Source organism: Bos indicus x Bos taurus, chromosome 19 (genome assembly GCF_003369695.1).
Source record: "Bos indicus x Bos taurus breed Angus x Brahman F1 hybrid chromosome 19, Bos_hybrid_MaternalHap_v2.0, whole genome shotgun sequence".
NCBI classification, from domain to species: domain Eukaryota; kingdom Metazoa; phylum Chordata; class Mammalia; order Artiodactyla; family Bovidae; genus Bos; species Bos indicus x Bos taurus.
The window spans coordinates 13,368,860-13,384,643 of record NC_040094.1 but is presented as its reverse complement, the minus strand read 5'-3'; the positions used below and the strand labels follow the sequence as shown (position 1 = coordinate 13,384,643).

Sequence of the window (15,784 nt, the reverse complement as noted above, 5' to 3'; positions counted from 1 at the left end):
AGGATCAAAATTAAAAACCAAGAAACCTGGTTGGTATGAATACGTCCAGGTGATAATTGACCTCCTTTGGCAGTGCTCATTGACGTGATTGGGTTTTCCTGCCTAATTGTTTGGAAGTACCCTAAGTTAACCTGAACTGGAAATTGTCATTTGTTTGCAAAGAACCCTAACGCTGGAAGGAAAGGACTCCTTGTCTTTAGTGAGAGAGAGAAGGTAGGGATTTAAAATGATGGTGGAGATGAGGATGCTTGCCTGATTGAGAAGGGTGGTACAGACTAAGGAAGGAAGTGTGATGAAGACATTATGGGTGGTAGGCAAGGACTAAATTCTGCAAGGCTTTTTAGAGCATGATAAGGAATTTTATTTTAAATGATTTTGGGAAGGGATTGAAGAGTAGGAGAGGAAATAAACCCCACTGGTTAAGAGGTAGACTGTGGAGCCACAGTTCCTAGGTTTCTAATCCCAGTGTTGTCGTTTACTGTACAGACTTGGGAAAATTACTTAATATATTGTGACAGTTTTTTCAGCTGTGAAGTGGGGCCTGCTTCATACTGTTGTGGGTATTGGGTAACTTAACACATGCAAAGTACTTAAAATAGTGCCTGGCACATAGTAAATGCTCTGTAAATGTTAGTTGTTGTTATTATTGTTGTTTACTAAAGTAGGGCAGTGACATGATCGAGTTTGTTTTTAAAGGATCATAATGGCTAAAATTATAGGGTAATAACATTGGAGGCCAGGGTGCCATTTAGGGGGCTTGTAGCAGTTTCTAAGCACTTCACCTATTTATAGATTTTTGTCTTAGTTACCCAGGCCATTCACTCATAGTATATATGTGATATAATTGACCCTCCAATTGTTAGCAAGGAAAAAACGGGGGAAAGTGATAGTCAGCTTCTCTTTACTCTCCAGGTAGATGGCAGATTTCAAGTTGACTGTTGCCATTTGTAGCATTAGTGAGCTCCCGAGGGCACGGGAGGCAAGGAATTAATATTACTGAAGAATAGAGAGGGGTTTCATGGGGAACTCAACGTGGACTGAGGGTAAGGTCTTACTGCAGGTTCAAAACTAAGGTGAACTTCAGTTTAGAAAAGCAGATGCTAGTTTATCTGGTGTATGTGAAGTGTGTGTGCCTTGCTTTTCACGTAAGCCTTGAAACCTTACGTGACTACAGAGAGGAGGACAAGGAGCAGGTGAAGGAGCAGCAAAAAGAGCAGAAAAACCAACTGGTGTTCCTGTTTCTAACATTCCTGCTCTGTTCAGGTACAGTGCTGCAGTAATTCAGGTAAGTAGTTCAGCACACACGAATATCTTCCGTAATCTTTATGTTTTTAAGGACAAACTGTTGCATTATTAGACAGTCCATGAGTTAAAATCTGTCTCCACGAAGCTTTCAGACAGGGCAGTGTCTTTACCTTTTCTTTTTGCATAATGACAGTCATTTACCTATTCAGAATTGGCTAGCGTGTTTCTCTAGGCTAATTTCAGACCTTCCATTAGTCTTGTCCTATCCCTCTGGATGTTTCCCTCAATAAACGTGATTCCAGAATTGAGAACACTGTAAGATGTGGTCTGATCAGTTTGAAGTACAGTGGAAATACGTAGTTCCTGCTCCCTGAGCATTGTACTTGTAGTAATGGAGTTTTAGAATTATGACTGCCATTAGCTTTTAGTAATCTTTTCACATTAGTTGGCTTATTAAGCTCAGATCTCTAGATATTTCTCTTATGAACTGCTACTAAGTCAAGTTTCTCCATTACATACTCTGTTGGTTTTTATTGGGATGGTGTAAGGGTGGGGAAATGGCAGAAAGTGAAGAGGAACTAAAGAGCCTCTTGAGGGTGAAGGAGGGGAGTGAAAAAGCTGGCTTAAAATTAAATATTAAAAAAACTAAGATCGTGGCACTCCCCACTCTTTCTTGGGCTCTAAGATCACTGCGGATGGTGACTGCAGCCGTGAAATCAGATGATTGCTTCTTGGCAGGAAAGCTATGACAAAGCTAGACAGTGTGTTGAAAAGCAGAGACATCACTTTGCAGAGAAAGGTTCATATGGTCAACACTGTGGTCTTCCCAGTGGTCACATATGGTTGTGAGAGCTGGACCTTAAAGAAGGAAGAATGCCAAAGAGTTGATGCCTTCAAACTGTGGTGCTCGAGGACTCCTGAAAGTCCCTTGGACAGTAAGGAGATCAAATCAGTCAACTGATTTGATCCTGGGTATTTAGGATCAAATAAATTCAAGGAAATTAATCCTGAATATTCGTTGGGGGGACTGATGCTAAAGCTGAAGCTCCAGTATTTTGGTTATCTGATGTGAATAGCCGACTCACTGGAAAAGTCCCTGATGCTGGGAAAGATTGAGGACTAAGGAAAAGGGGGTGTCAGAGGATGAGATTGCTGGATGGCATCACCGATGCAATGGACACGAAATTGGGCAAACTTCGGGAGATGGTGAGGGACAAAGCAGCCTGGCTTTCTGCAGTGCATCGGGTCACAAAGAGTCGGACATGACTGGGCAGCTGAACAACAGCAAGGGTGCGAGGTGGAGGCTGAACAATACCATTAGATGGGTTTTTTGGCAGGATATATTAATCAGTACAAAATTAGTAGATTAGTGTGTAGTTGAAGAGATCTTGAGTGATGTGATTTTTTCCCCCTTAGCTTAGTTTCAACATTTGTTAACTATCTAGAGAAAGAAAGAATGTGTGTAGTTCTCAATTTTGTGTATTATGCATATTCAGAAGTATGTAAGCAACAGAATATTATTAGCATTGTTTAAATACTTTTAGTTGCCAGAGAGAAAAAATAGTAATTAGAGAGTAGAGAAATCAGGCAACACATTGAATGATGAAAATTCCCGTCACTAATAAGGACGTTGTATGCCTCCAGACATGTGATACACACATCCCCTAGGTAGTACCCTGGTCAAGAGTGCATAGCTACAATCTAGATGAAGGAGGCTAAAGAAATGTTCTAAGCAAGTGCTATTCTGGCTTCTCAGCTGCCTATAAAGGATATTATTAGGCCATCTAACAATTCAGAATATGAATGGTAGGTGGTATATTAGGTACATATTATATTAATATAAATTTATGAAGCTGGTAACTGCAGTGTCCTTATTCTTAGAAAATACACTTTGAAGTACTTAGGGATAAAAGACCATTATTTAAAACACCTTTGTTGCAAGGTTACATGCACAGAATCCTTATACATATGTAGATTGAAAACAAGCAAATGGGGCAAAATGTCAGCAGTAATGAATCTAAGATGGGGGTTCTTTGTTATGTTTTTATTTTTATCACTTTATACATTTGAAATGATCTCCAGATGAGATTAAAAAAAATAGACTGGCAGTAATAATATGAAATTCAATAAAAGTAAATAAAAAGTGCTAGGTTTAAGTTCATAATATGCTTTGGGTGATTATCTGCTTTCATAGCATTTCATTTAAGAGACAACTAGGGTTTTTTGTTTTGCTTTCTTTTTCGTTGATTGCTAATGAGCATAAGATAATTCTACAGTGATAAGTGCATGCATACTCAGTCGCTTGGTCATGTACAGTTCTTTGCAACTCCATAGACTGTAGCCTGCCAGGCTTCTCTGTCCATGGGATTTTCCAGGCAGGAAACTGGAGTAGGTTTTCTTTTACTGCCATTTCCTTCCCCAAGGTATCTTCCTGACCCAGGGATCGAACTCATGTCTCCTGCATTGGCAGGAGGATTCTTTACCACTGAGCTACCTGGGAAACCCCTAGGTATAGTTTAGCCATAAAAAATTAGTATAGTCTTAGAATGCTGTAATACAGTAGACTGTCCTACTTAATCAGTTAAGAAACTGCCTTTCCAGATTAGTCAGTCGATCAAGTCTATGTAGGGATTTTGCGTACAGCTTTGTTCAACTTACAAGTGTAAGTTTGGACCTTCCCTGGTGGTCCTGTGATTGAGAATCTGCCTTTCAGTGCAGGGGATGCAGGTTCAATCCCTGGTCAGGGAACTAATCCCTCATGCTGTAGGGCAACTAAGCCTGCGAGTGTGAATAAGACCTGACGCAGCCATAAATATTTTCCCCACTCTTTCCGCTGGAATCTGCTGCCACTTTCCTAAACTTAAACAGGATAATTGGGCAGAATACAGCCTGGAATCAAAATACTGAGGACACTTATAGCTGGGTTAGTATTTGTGAAGTTTTGTCATCTAGAAGAGAAATTAACCTGATTTTAAAAAGGTGTTGCGAGTTCCCTGGTGGCCTAGCGGTTAGGATTCTGGGCTTTCACTGCCATGGCCTGGGTTCAGTCCCTGGTTGGGGAACTGACATCCCACAAGCTGTGTGGCTCAGCTAAGGTGGGTAGGGGGTGGGGAGCTTCCATGTACTGAATGTTTCAAAAAACTGAGCATGCAAAAATGAGAGCAACAGGTGAAAATTCTCAAAAAGAAAAAATGTGTGATGAACTATAAAAGAGAGAACCATATTTTAGCTCAGTAAAACAGAATTACTACAGATGATAAAAAGTAATAAACAACATTATTTTGTGAACTGTAGTGAGCCTTTCCTTCACTTGAAGTGCTTGGGTGGTTGACATAGATGTCTACATTGGCTCGGAAGCTGGAGAATATAAAACTGGGTTTCTTATAGTTCTGAGAGTGCATGGTAATGTTAAAATAGTTGATCCTTGGTTAGTTTTCCATTGTATTCAAAACAGCTTTTCCAACCAGCTGTTTTTTCACTGTGCATTGTTTTTCGATTTATCCATGTTTATGTGATTCTAGTTCATGCGTTAACTGCTGTACATTCAGTTCCAACATGAAACTATATTTTTTCCCTCTGTGCCCTGATTGGTGGACATTTAGGTTATATGCACACATTTCCTATTATCAAAAATGCTGCAATAAATACCTCCTTGTGTACATCTATGAGATTTATTTAAGGCACATAACTAGAAATGGAATTGTTGGGTTACATTACATTACTCACCAACTTTTAAAATACCATGGCACACAAATAATAAGATAATATCTTAGAATAAACAGGGAAGGCTGCTCAAGGCTGTGGGCAACTGACCTAGAGGTTCTAGCCACTCAGGACCTACCCTGCTGACCCACGGTCACACTTAAACCATCCACGGCATATCACTTGGAAAGTGCAGTCCAAGATGTATAAAGATATGTATATCTTTAGCATTATTATGTGATGCCAAATTTCTCCCCCAAGTGATTATACCAGGCTATTAAAATCTCACTGTATTAAGAATCTATTGCTGTTTTAACAGAATATTCCCAAACCTAACAGTTCAAAACATTTATCATCTCCCATGGTTTCTGTGGCTTAGGAACCTGGGAATGGCTTAACTAGGTGGTTTTGGCTCAAGGGTCTCTCGGGTGGTTGGAGTCAGAGTGTCAAGTATGACTGTGTTCTGAAAGCTTGAATGGGGTGGGGCATTCACTTCTAGGACAACCTACTCACATGGCTATTGCCAGGAGGCCTCCATTCCTTGCCCAGTGGGCTTCTCTGTAGGGCTGTTTGCTGCGTCTTCATGCCGTGGCAGCCGCCTTCCTGGAGCGAGTGATCTGAGAGACAACAGGGTAGCAGCCACGATGTGCTTTTATGATCTAGTGTCAAAAACAAGTGACATCTCTTCACCTCCTCCATATTTTTTTTTTTTTGGTTAGCTGTGAGTCACTCAGTCTCTCCTGCCCTTAAGTGGAGGGGAATTAAGCTCTACTTCTTAAAATGTATCAGTATGTGCAAATATTCTAAAACTGCACACAGAGTCCCCGCTTCTTCATGATTGTTTATTCATTCACCAAGTATTTATTAAATGCCTGCTATGTTACAGGTACTGCTCTAGGTTTTGAGGATTCTGCAGTGAACGAAACAGGTGAAGATTTCTTGACCCATGGATCTTACTTTATAGTAGGGGGAAACATGATAAACTAAACTAAATAAGTAGAATATATATTGTATGCAGTGAAAAGTGCTGGCATGAAATATTAAGCAGGAAACATTGTGGGAGGCGGGAGTCATACTTTTAAATGGAATGGTCAGGGGAGGTCTGAGAGATGACGCTGGAGTGAAGAGATGAGGGCCTGGGGGTGACTGGGGCATGAGAATTCAGGCAGAAGGAGCAATAATCCGCAGTGTCCTTTTCATGAGTTTTTTTTTTTAAACTGAAGAACTTGAAGAGTTGCCATTAACCAATGTAGCAAAGACCAGAGCGGATTAGTAGAGGGTGGTCAGGAGTTCAGTTTCAGACAAGTTACATTCAAGGTGCTTATCAGGTATTGAAGCGGTGATACCCATTTGGCTTCTGGTTATGAGAATCAGCTAGTGAGAGCTAGGCTAAAGACATCAGTTTGTGGCTGAATCAAGGGATTGAGTGTAGGCAGAAAAGGGGAGGGGAAGAACAGGGAAAGGTCCAGGGACTGAGCCCTGAGATACTGTCACTGTTCAGAGGTAGGGGCATGAATGGAGGAATGGGGTCAGACAAGACAGAAAGAGCCACAAGTAAAAAACAAGATAGTTTGGGAGAGTGTCCTAAAAACTAAGAGAATAAAGTATTTCAAGAAGGTGAGTATTTCCTTATATGTCAGTTATACCTCAATTTAAAAAAAAATGTATTTACTGTTGAAAGCTCAGGTAAAGCAAAGACTTGAGAGGTGATGTGAGTCATTGGTGACCTTGATAAAGTGGCTTTTGGTTGGATAGTGAGACCACAGTTGTGACTGGAATTGGTTTAAGAAAGAGCGAGAAGAGGCAATTTTGATATAACAAGTTTTAGACACTCTTCTAGGAATTTGGGAAGGAGAGCTAGGGCTCTAGCTGGAGTCAAAACCCAGGAGAGGGTTTGCTACTGTTTTAAAAAGGGAAGAAAGAATCAGAGTTTATGGGAAGGATCCACTCACCCGGTGCAAAACACCATGTAGGAGATAAAATACAGTTGTTACAGTGATGTCCTATGACAGTTGCATTAACATAATTTTGTAAACAAATGTATGGAAATAAATGGATTGTTTCATATAAAAAGACATGTGGGAGAGATGATACTGTTTCAGTAATGAAAAACATCAGTTCTGCTTTTTCTCTTGGTTTTATTTTTCTATCCCATATTTTCACCTCAAATACCTTTATTGAGATTTAACTGACATACAGTACTGTATATTAAGTTTAAGGTGTATAGCATTAAAAAGATAATATCCTTTAGATTTGAATATTTAAGCTAAAAGAAATGCTTTGTTATTATCACTTTACCTGTCTTTATTCTGGCACATGGGGGAAAAATATAAAAAATTAAGTTCTAGCTTTTGTTTTTAAAGTTTAACTTGTTGCATGGTAATTCTTACTGGCCCATAGTAAAATTATAGTATTTAGTACCACTCTTACGGTGAATAGTCATTTTTATTCTAGCTTTTTGGGAGAGAAGTTTGCTCATCAAAATTTGTACTGTTGATCAAAATTACTTGAGTGCAAATGTAGCAAAGGTGCCTCCTAGTGTCTCCCTGATGGAATTGCATGTGCGTCTTACAACTCATTGATTCATTGTACAGATATTTGAGCGCAGACACCCTGATGCTGGGAAAGACTGAGGACAGGAGTAGAAGGGGGCAGCAGAGGATGAGTTGGTTGAATAGCGTCACCGACTCAATGGACGTGAGTTTGAGAAAACTCTAGAAGATGGTGAGGGACAGGGAAGCCTGGTGTGCTGCAGTCCATGGGCTTGCAAAGAGTCAGACCTGACTTGGCGACTGAACAAGTATGCCAAACACAGGTCTTTGCCCTCATGGAAGCTTATGGTTTAGAGAAGGGGAGAGGCATTCGTCAAATGATCACAAAAAGAAGAAGGAATATTTTACCTAACTGGAGAGCCACTGAAGTGATGTTTGAACTGAGCTTTGAAGAATTACGAAAAGCTAATAGAGAAAGAAAATGTGTTCTTGGCATAAGAACTGCATTTGTGAACAGCTCTGTGATAGGAGGAGGCCTGGCGAATATAAGGGACTCTGAATAGGGTATGTGGAACAGAGATATGAGAATAAGAGGCATTGATCAAGTGAGAAAACACTGCATTTTTCTAGGCTGTGGTTAAGAGTTATGCACGAGTAAACTACTGCAGAGTTAGGGAAGCAACTAGGTTGTGTGTGTGTGTTTTAATTATGGCAAAAGACCTATAGCAAAATCTACCATTTTAATCATTTTAAGAATTCAGTTCAGTTGAAGTATATTAAGTACATTTAAATTGTTGTGCCAGCAGCCCTCGGAGCTCAGGCTCCGGCCGAGGTTCCAGCTGCGAGCTCTTCGCGGGGAGAGGCGCGGGGCCCGGGGCCAGTGGTAGGCAGACGGGGGCCGGGAAGAGGGAGCGAGGGTAGCCGGGGAGAGAGGGGCCGGCGACAGCCGCGCGGTGCTCAGGACCGACGGCCAAAGCTCCTGCGAACTTGGGCGCAGAGTTGCGCCACTGCGCCCGCGGCCCGAGCGATGAAGATGGTGGCCCCCTGGACGCGGTTCTCCTCCAACAGCTGCTGCCTCTGCTGCCATGTCCGCACTGGCACCATCCTGCTCGGCGTCTGGTACTTGATCCTCAATGCCGTGGTACTGCTGATTCTGTTGAGCGCCCTGGATGATCCAGATCATTACCACTTTTCAAGTTCTGAACTCGGGGGTGACTTTGAGTTCATGGATGATGCCAACATGTGCATTGCCATCGCGATTTCTGTTCTCATGATCCTTATCTGTGCCATGGCTACGTACGGCGCATACAAGCAACGCGCAGGCTGGATCATCCCATTCTTCTGCTACCAGATCTTTGATTTTGCCCTCAACACCTTGGTTGCGGTCACCGTACTTGTTTATCCAAACTCCATCCAGGAATATATATGACAGCTGCCTCCTGATTTTCCTTACAAAGATGATATCATGTCAGTGAATCCTACCTGTTTGGTCCTCATTATTCTTCTGTTCATCAGCATTATCTTGGCTTTTAAGGGTTACTTGATTAGCTGTGTTTGGAACTGCTACCGATATATCAATGGCAGGAACTCCTCTGATGTCCTGGTTTATGTTACCAGCAACGACACTACAGTGCTGCTACCCCCGTACGATGACGCCACTGTGAACAGCGCCACCAAGGAGCCGCCGCCCCCGTACGTGTCTGCCTGAGCCTGGAAGTCGGGCGGCGCGAGAGCAACAGCCAGACTTGTCATTCATCAGAGCAATAGTTCTTTAATTTTTCTTCTGAGATGAGCTCTCTGAGCTTATTTGTCGCAGAAATGCTACAGTTTAAAATTTTAGATGTTAAGTTGAAACTCTGTAGTTTGAAACCTATGCTTTAGCTGGAGCACCTTGCTAGAGTAGCTGTAGAAATTCTCTCTGTGGGGTGGGGTGGGGTGGGCTCCCCTAGTTTTCCCTTGGCGTTGGAACCACCCGACAACCCGGATGAATCTCGAGTCCGAGACGTCTGTTGTACGTGCTGAGCCCCAGAGTCGAAGACTTTCCAACGCTTCTCTCTTCACTCCCTCTTTCTCTCTTGAACGTGTATAATCAAGTCAAAATTAGACAGTGCTTTCCTTGGCCATTCCAATTTATAGAAGAAACCCTTAGGAGAACAGGAATGTTATTTGTGTAAGGAGTCCATATAAATACATAAAACAAGAATTTCCTTAGATATTTACTTTATGATTTAAAAAAATAAATAAATTGTTGTGCCGCCAGTAGCACCATCCGCCTTGCTAAGTCACTTCAGTCGTGTCCGACTCTGTGCGACCCCATAGACCGCAGCCCACCAGGCTCCCCTGTACCTGGGATTCTCCAGGCAAGAACACTGGAGTGGGTTGCCATTTCCTTCTCCAATGCATGAAAGTGAAAAGTGAAAGTGAAGTCGCTCAGTCGTGTCCGACTCTTAGCGACCCCATGGACTGCAGCCCACCAGGCTCCTCCGTCCATGGGATTTTCCAGGCAAGAGTACTGGATTGGGGTGCCATTGCCTTCTCTAACAATCCGCCTTAAATCTGTGTTTTAAAGAGATGATTTTGGTTGAGTTTTGAGGGTGGATTAGGTGAGACAAAAGTTGCTGGGAGTCTCTTCGTGGGAAGCCACTCAAGGAGTGAGGTGATGCTGAAATTTCCTAGGGGTAAGGGCGTTAGGTGTCCTGCACCCTGCTGGCCACAGTGTGCCTCAGGAGCGAGCAGAGAACACACTGAGCCCCAGAAGAAAGGCCTTGTTCTCCTCGGGTGTCATTCCAGTGCCCCTAGTGAGAGCAAAAGGGAAATGGCCATTGAACAGGCAGCCAGCAACATCTGCCATGATGTATCCCTCCCTTCAATATGTAGAGGAAGAACATTCTGTGCCCATTTAATGGTGTACAAACCCTAGACCAATGATAAAAACACTTAGCTCAATTCTGATTCCTACTCATTTGATCTCAGGTAAAGCCATGGGAAATAATGGAAATAGAGAGCTTATTTTTGGGGGCTCCAGAATCACTGCAGATGGTGACTGCAGCCATAAAATTAAAACACGCTTGTTCCTTGGAAGAAAAGCTATGACCAACCTAGACAGCATATTAAAAAGCAGAGACATTACTTTGCCAACAAAAGTCTGTCTAGTCAAAGCTATGGTTTTTCCAGTAGTCATGAATGGATGTGAGAGTTGGACTATAAAGAAAGCTGAGTGCCAAAGAGTTGATGCTTTTGAACTGTGGAGTTGGAGAAGACTCTTGAAGGACCCTTGGACTGCAAGGAGATCCAACCAGTCCATCCTAAAGGAAATCAGTCCTGAATATTCATTGGAGGGACTGATGCTGAAGCTAAAACTGCAGTACTTTGGCCACCTGATGCGAAGAGCTGACTCATTTGAAAAGACCCTGATGCTGGGAAAGATTGAAGGCGGGAGGAGAAGGGGATGACAGAGGATAAGATGGTTGGATGGCATCACCGACTTGATGGACATGAGTTTGAGTAAGCTTCAGGAGTTGGTGATGGACAGGGAAGCCTGGTGTGCTGCAGTCCACGGGGTCACAAAGAGTCACACACGACTGAACGACTGAACTGAACTGAAAGCCATGCAGAAGACTTCTCTGGTGGCTCAGTGTAAAGAGTCCACCTGAAGTGCAGGAGGACTCTTTATCTCTATGGACTCCCTAAGTCCATACTGATACAAAAAGATTATAAAGAAGTAGAAGAATGGAAAGCTTTTCTTTAGACAAGATAACTAGGGGCTTGCCTGGTGGTCCTCTGGTTAAGAATCCACCTGCCAGTGCAGGGGACACAGGTTCGATCCCTGGTCCAGGAAGATTCAGCATGTTGCGGAGCACCTAAGCCTGTGTGCCACGACTCCTGAGCCCAGGCTCTAGAGTCTCTGTTCTGCAACAAGAGAAGCCACTGCAGTGAGAAGCCCGAGCACTGCAACTGGAGGCTACACCCACTCGCCACAGCTAGAGAAAGCCTGTGTGCAGCAACGACCCAGTGCAGCCAAAGATACAAAAATAGGGAAAGACAACTAATAAATGTTAGTGTTCTGTCTTCAGTTTACAACTATTACAATAACATGTGATTTGTGCAAGAATCATTAATGGATGCTAAAAGCTGGCGTATTTTGGTAAGGAACAGGATATTTTACACAGTCTCCAACCATCACCCTTCAGATTACTTGGGGATACCTTTACAGCGTTGGTGGACAGCAATTTTAACTGAATAATCAAACTCGGCATTGCCAGTGGCACAGACTGACACTGTACCTCCTAACGTGATTAGCTGAGAAAGTGGTATTCCGGCCAAAACCAAATTTAACCTGAATACAAGCCTTTATATCTTGCAGAACACAAAGAAGCAAACAAACAGCAAAACCCTAAATCAAGGGTCATTCTGCAAAACAGCTGGCCTGGAGACTTTTGACAATGGTCTGTTAGTGTCATGAATGACAAAAATCACGAAACCTAGAGAGTTGTTCTGGGTTAAAAACAACTAAAAATATGCCAACTAAATGCAAGGAATGATCCTTGAGTGGATCCTGGACATTAAAAAAGGGGTTGTTGGATTTTCCTGGTGGTCCCGTGGTTCAGAATCTGCCTGCCAATGCATGGGACCCAGGCTCGATCCCTGGTCTGGGAAGATCCCACATGCCGGGGAGCGACTAAGCCTGTGTACCCACAACTGCTGAGCTCCCGTGCTGCAGCCACTGAGGCCCGAGAACTCTAGAGCCCATGCTCTGCAACAAGAGAAGCCACTGCAGTGAGAAGGCCCTGCTTGCTGCAACTAGAGAAGGCAGCGACAAAGACCCAACGCAGCCATAAATGTTTCTTTAAGAAAAAAAAATTATTGCAAAATTCCCTGGTGATCCAGTGGTTAGGACTCAGCACTTTTACTGAGGGGCCCGGGTTTGGTCCTTGGTCAGGACACACAGCGTGGCCAAAGACACTGCAGGACACACAGTGTGGCCAAAAAAGAGAGACATTATTGAGATAATTGTAAAAATTTGAAGATAGGTTTTATATTACACAATTCTGGATCAGCATGCCATTTTCTGACTATGGTTCTATAGAAGAAATATCCTTATGCTCAGATTAAAGAAGAGATACACCATATTGTCGGGTTGGGAAATAGAATATTGTTAAGATGGCATTTCTATCCAAATTGATCTATGGTTCAGGGTTCAGTTCAGTTCAGTCGCTCAGTCGTGTCCTACTCTTTGCGGTCCCATGGACCGCAGCACACCAGGCCTCCCTGTCCATCACCAACTCCTGGAGTCCACCCAAACTCATGTCCATTGAGTCGGTCATGCCATCCAACCATCTCATCCTCTGTCGTCCCCTTTTCCTCCTGCCCTCCATCCAGCATCAGGGTCTTTTCAAATGAGTCAGCTCTTCGCATCAGGTGGCCAAAGTATTGGAGTTTCAGCTTCAGCATCAGTCCTTCCAATGAATATTCAGGACTGATCTCCTTTAGGATGGACTGGTCTAAGGGATTCTCAAGAGTCTTCTCCCAACACCATAGTTCAAAAGCATTCAATTCTTTGGCGCTCAGCTTTCTTCACAGTCCAACTCTCACATCCATACATGACCACTGGAAAAACCATAGCCTTGACTAGATGGACCTTTGTTGGCAAAGTAATGTCTCTGCTTTTTAATATGCTGTCTAGGTTGGTTCCTTCCAAGGAGTAAGCGTCTTTTAATTTCATGGCTGCAATCACCATCTGCAGTGATTTTGGAGCCCAGAAAAATAAAGTCAGCCACTGTTTCCACATCTATTTGCCATGAAGTGATAGGACCGGATGCCATGATCTTCGTTTTCTGAACGTTGAGCTTTAAGCCAACTTTTTCACTCTCCTCTTTCACTTTCATCAAGAGACTCTTTAGTTCTTCACTTTCTGCCATAAGGGTATTGTCATCTGCGTATCTGAGGTTATTGATATGTAGTCCCATTCAAAACCCAGAGTTTGGGACTTCCCTGGTGATCCAGTGGTTAGGACTTCTTGCTTCCATTCTAGGGGGCACAGGTTTGATCCCTCGTGAGGAAACGGAGATCCCACATGCCAAGTTGTTGGCTCTTTGGTGATGCCAGGCTCCTCTGTGCCTGGGATTCCCAGGCAAGAATACTGGAGTGGATTGCCATTTCCTTCTCCAGGGGATCTTCCCGACCCAGGGATCAAACCCGTGCCTCCTGCTTTGGCAGGCGGATTCTTTACCTGCTGAGCCACTAGGGAAGCCCTTTTTTCATGCTGCGTGGTATGGCCAAAAACAAAAAAAATAATTAAAAAAAGAAACAGTTTCAGAAATTTAAGTTAAAAGAAATGTATGTTTCTTCTGGAAATGTACTGAGGTTTAGTCAGAAGAAAAGAGATGAACAGCATATTGGGGACTATGGGAGTTGCAAGCTTGAGAGAACATATTTGGGAGTTGCAAGCTTGAGAGAATGATTTTGTAGAAGGAGTATACATATATACTTGTATATATATCCATAGACATCTCTAGAAGAATACATGAGGACAACAGTTATTCCCTCAGTGTAGAACCAGAAAACACATGAGTGGGAACAGAGATTTTTGTATCTTTTGGTTTTTGTGCTATGTGAAATAACTTATTTAAAAATATTTTCCAATTTATAAAGATATTATTGTTAGTTTATATATGAGAAATTGTGACCCTTCTTCAAGGTTATATAGTTTGCATTAGATTGAAAGTTGGAATTTCTTTTTTTTAACCTAGATTTTAATTTTAGACATATTAGGGATTCTGCTGTATGTAAATTTATGTTCTTACTTGCAATGGCAATATAAATTCCAAATATTGGGGGAAAACTACTTTTGAAGGCTTTTAACATCACGTATGAACCCTGTAATTCTACTTTAATATTTATCTTAACTGTTTTTCTATCCATGTTCATTTTTATAGTTTCAACCAGGGATTTTTCTTTTACTGGTATAAATTGATGAATGTGTCTTTGTGTGCTGGCCTGGATTATAACTAGCTTTTAGTGGTCATATGTGTTCTCTTTTGTTACTCTGAAGAATGAATTGCCCCTTTCAAGAGGCTGGTTTAGCAGTGAGTTCCTATTTTATATTAGAGTAATTGCTTCAAGCTATTCTTTCCTTCGGCTCTGAGCATAGTTGAAATGGCCAGTATTTCTGATGGGAAGGTATGGTAAAGTTTGAATAAGGAGAGGACAGAGAACTTCCTCTTATTTAGCAAAAGTCAGACCTGCTTAGCAGCGGCAAACACAATTTATCCTCTTGTCTGAAAACTTTTTGCTCTTAATTTAAGGTCTTTGCCCAAAGAATATCACAACAAACAAAAGAGGCAGAAATTTGTTTTCATCTTTCTGTCTCCTCCTTCCTGTTTCGGGGAGCAGAAGAGTTTATATTGTCCTACTTAGTTATCTTGTGTATCACAGAAGGATAGATGGTTTCTATAAATTTTCTTCCTGTTTCTGTTTTATTGATCTGTTGATGACCTGAGTAACTGAAAGTTTTTTTTATGTTGAACATTCTGAGGTCTTCATCCGGTGGATCCGAAAGGCAGAAGTTTTAGGCGTTGTTTTACGTGGAGCTGATCAGGGAGAGGATAATCAGGGAGAGGCTCACTGGAAGAGTGAACTGTTGATCTCCAAAGACTGGTTACAACTTTTTAGCTTCCAAAGATAGGTTAAAAGCATAAAAATGCTCATTTTTATCTCTGCAGTTTTCTTCCAAGTGACTAGCACTCATCCTTTCCGATTTGATGTAGGAGGTTACATCAAATTGTCTTGACCTGGGGGGTTAACAGGTTTTCGGTTAGCCACTAGAACTCCTACTTATAGAGCAAGTTCTCCCCACTTTATCTTTTCTTCACAGTTATCTTAGTTAATCTTGGCCATTTGCTCTTCCCTATACATTTTATTTATTTTTTCTTCTACTTTTCAATGTATTTTTAAAATGTTATTGAAATATAGTTGATTTGCAATGTCATGTTAGTTTCTGCTGTACAGCAAAATGAATCAGTTATACATATATTAGTACATATATCCACTCCTTTTTAGAGTCTTATCTCATATAGATCATTACAGAGTAGTGCTTCTTTCTCATACAGATCATTACAGAATATGGAGTAGAGTTCCCTGTGCTATACAGTAGTTCCTTCCTATACATTTTTGAATCAGTTCGTCAGATTCTACAAGAATCCTTTTGGGATTTTAGATGGAATTACACTGACGTTATAGGTTATTTTTGGAAGACTTAACATCTTCATGATCTTCCTATCTTTGCTTATAATTTATTTCTCTGTGTATTTAGATACTGGAATCTAATTGTATAATTTTGTCCATGA

At 41.9% G+C, this 15,784-nt stretch overlaps 1 protein-coding gene and 1 pseudogene across 2 annotated transcripts in view; both read left to right on the top strand.

The window, feature by feature from the left end:
• PPM1D (protein phosphatase, Mg2+/Mn2+ dependent 1D) overlaps window positions 1-15,784 on the top strand; it is a 61,173-nt gene that overhangs the window by 30,560 nt on the left and 14,829 nt on the right. The gene's annotated exons all lie outside the window — the stretch shown is intronic.
• Window positions 8,259-9,635, top strand: LOC113877046 (annotated as a pseudogene).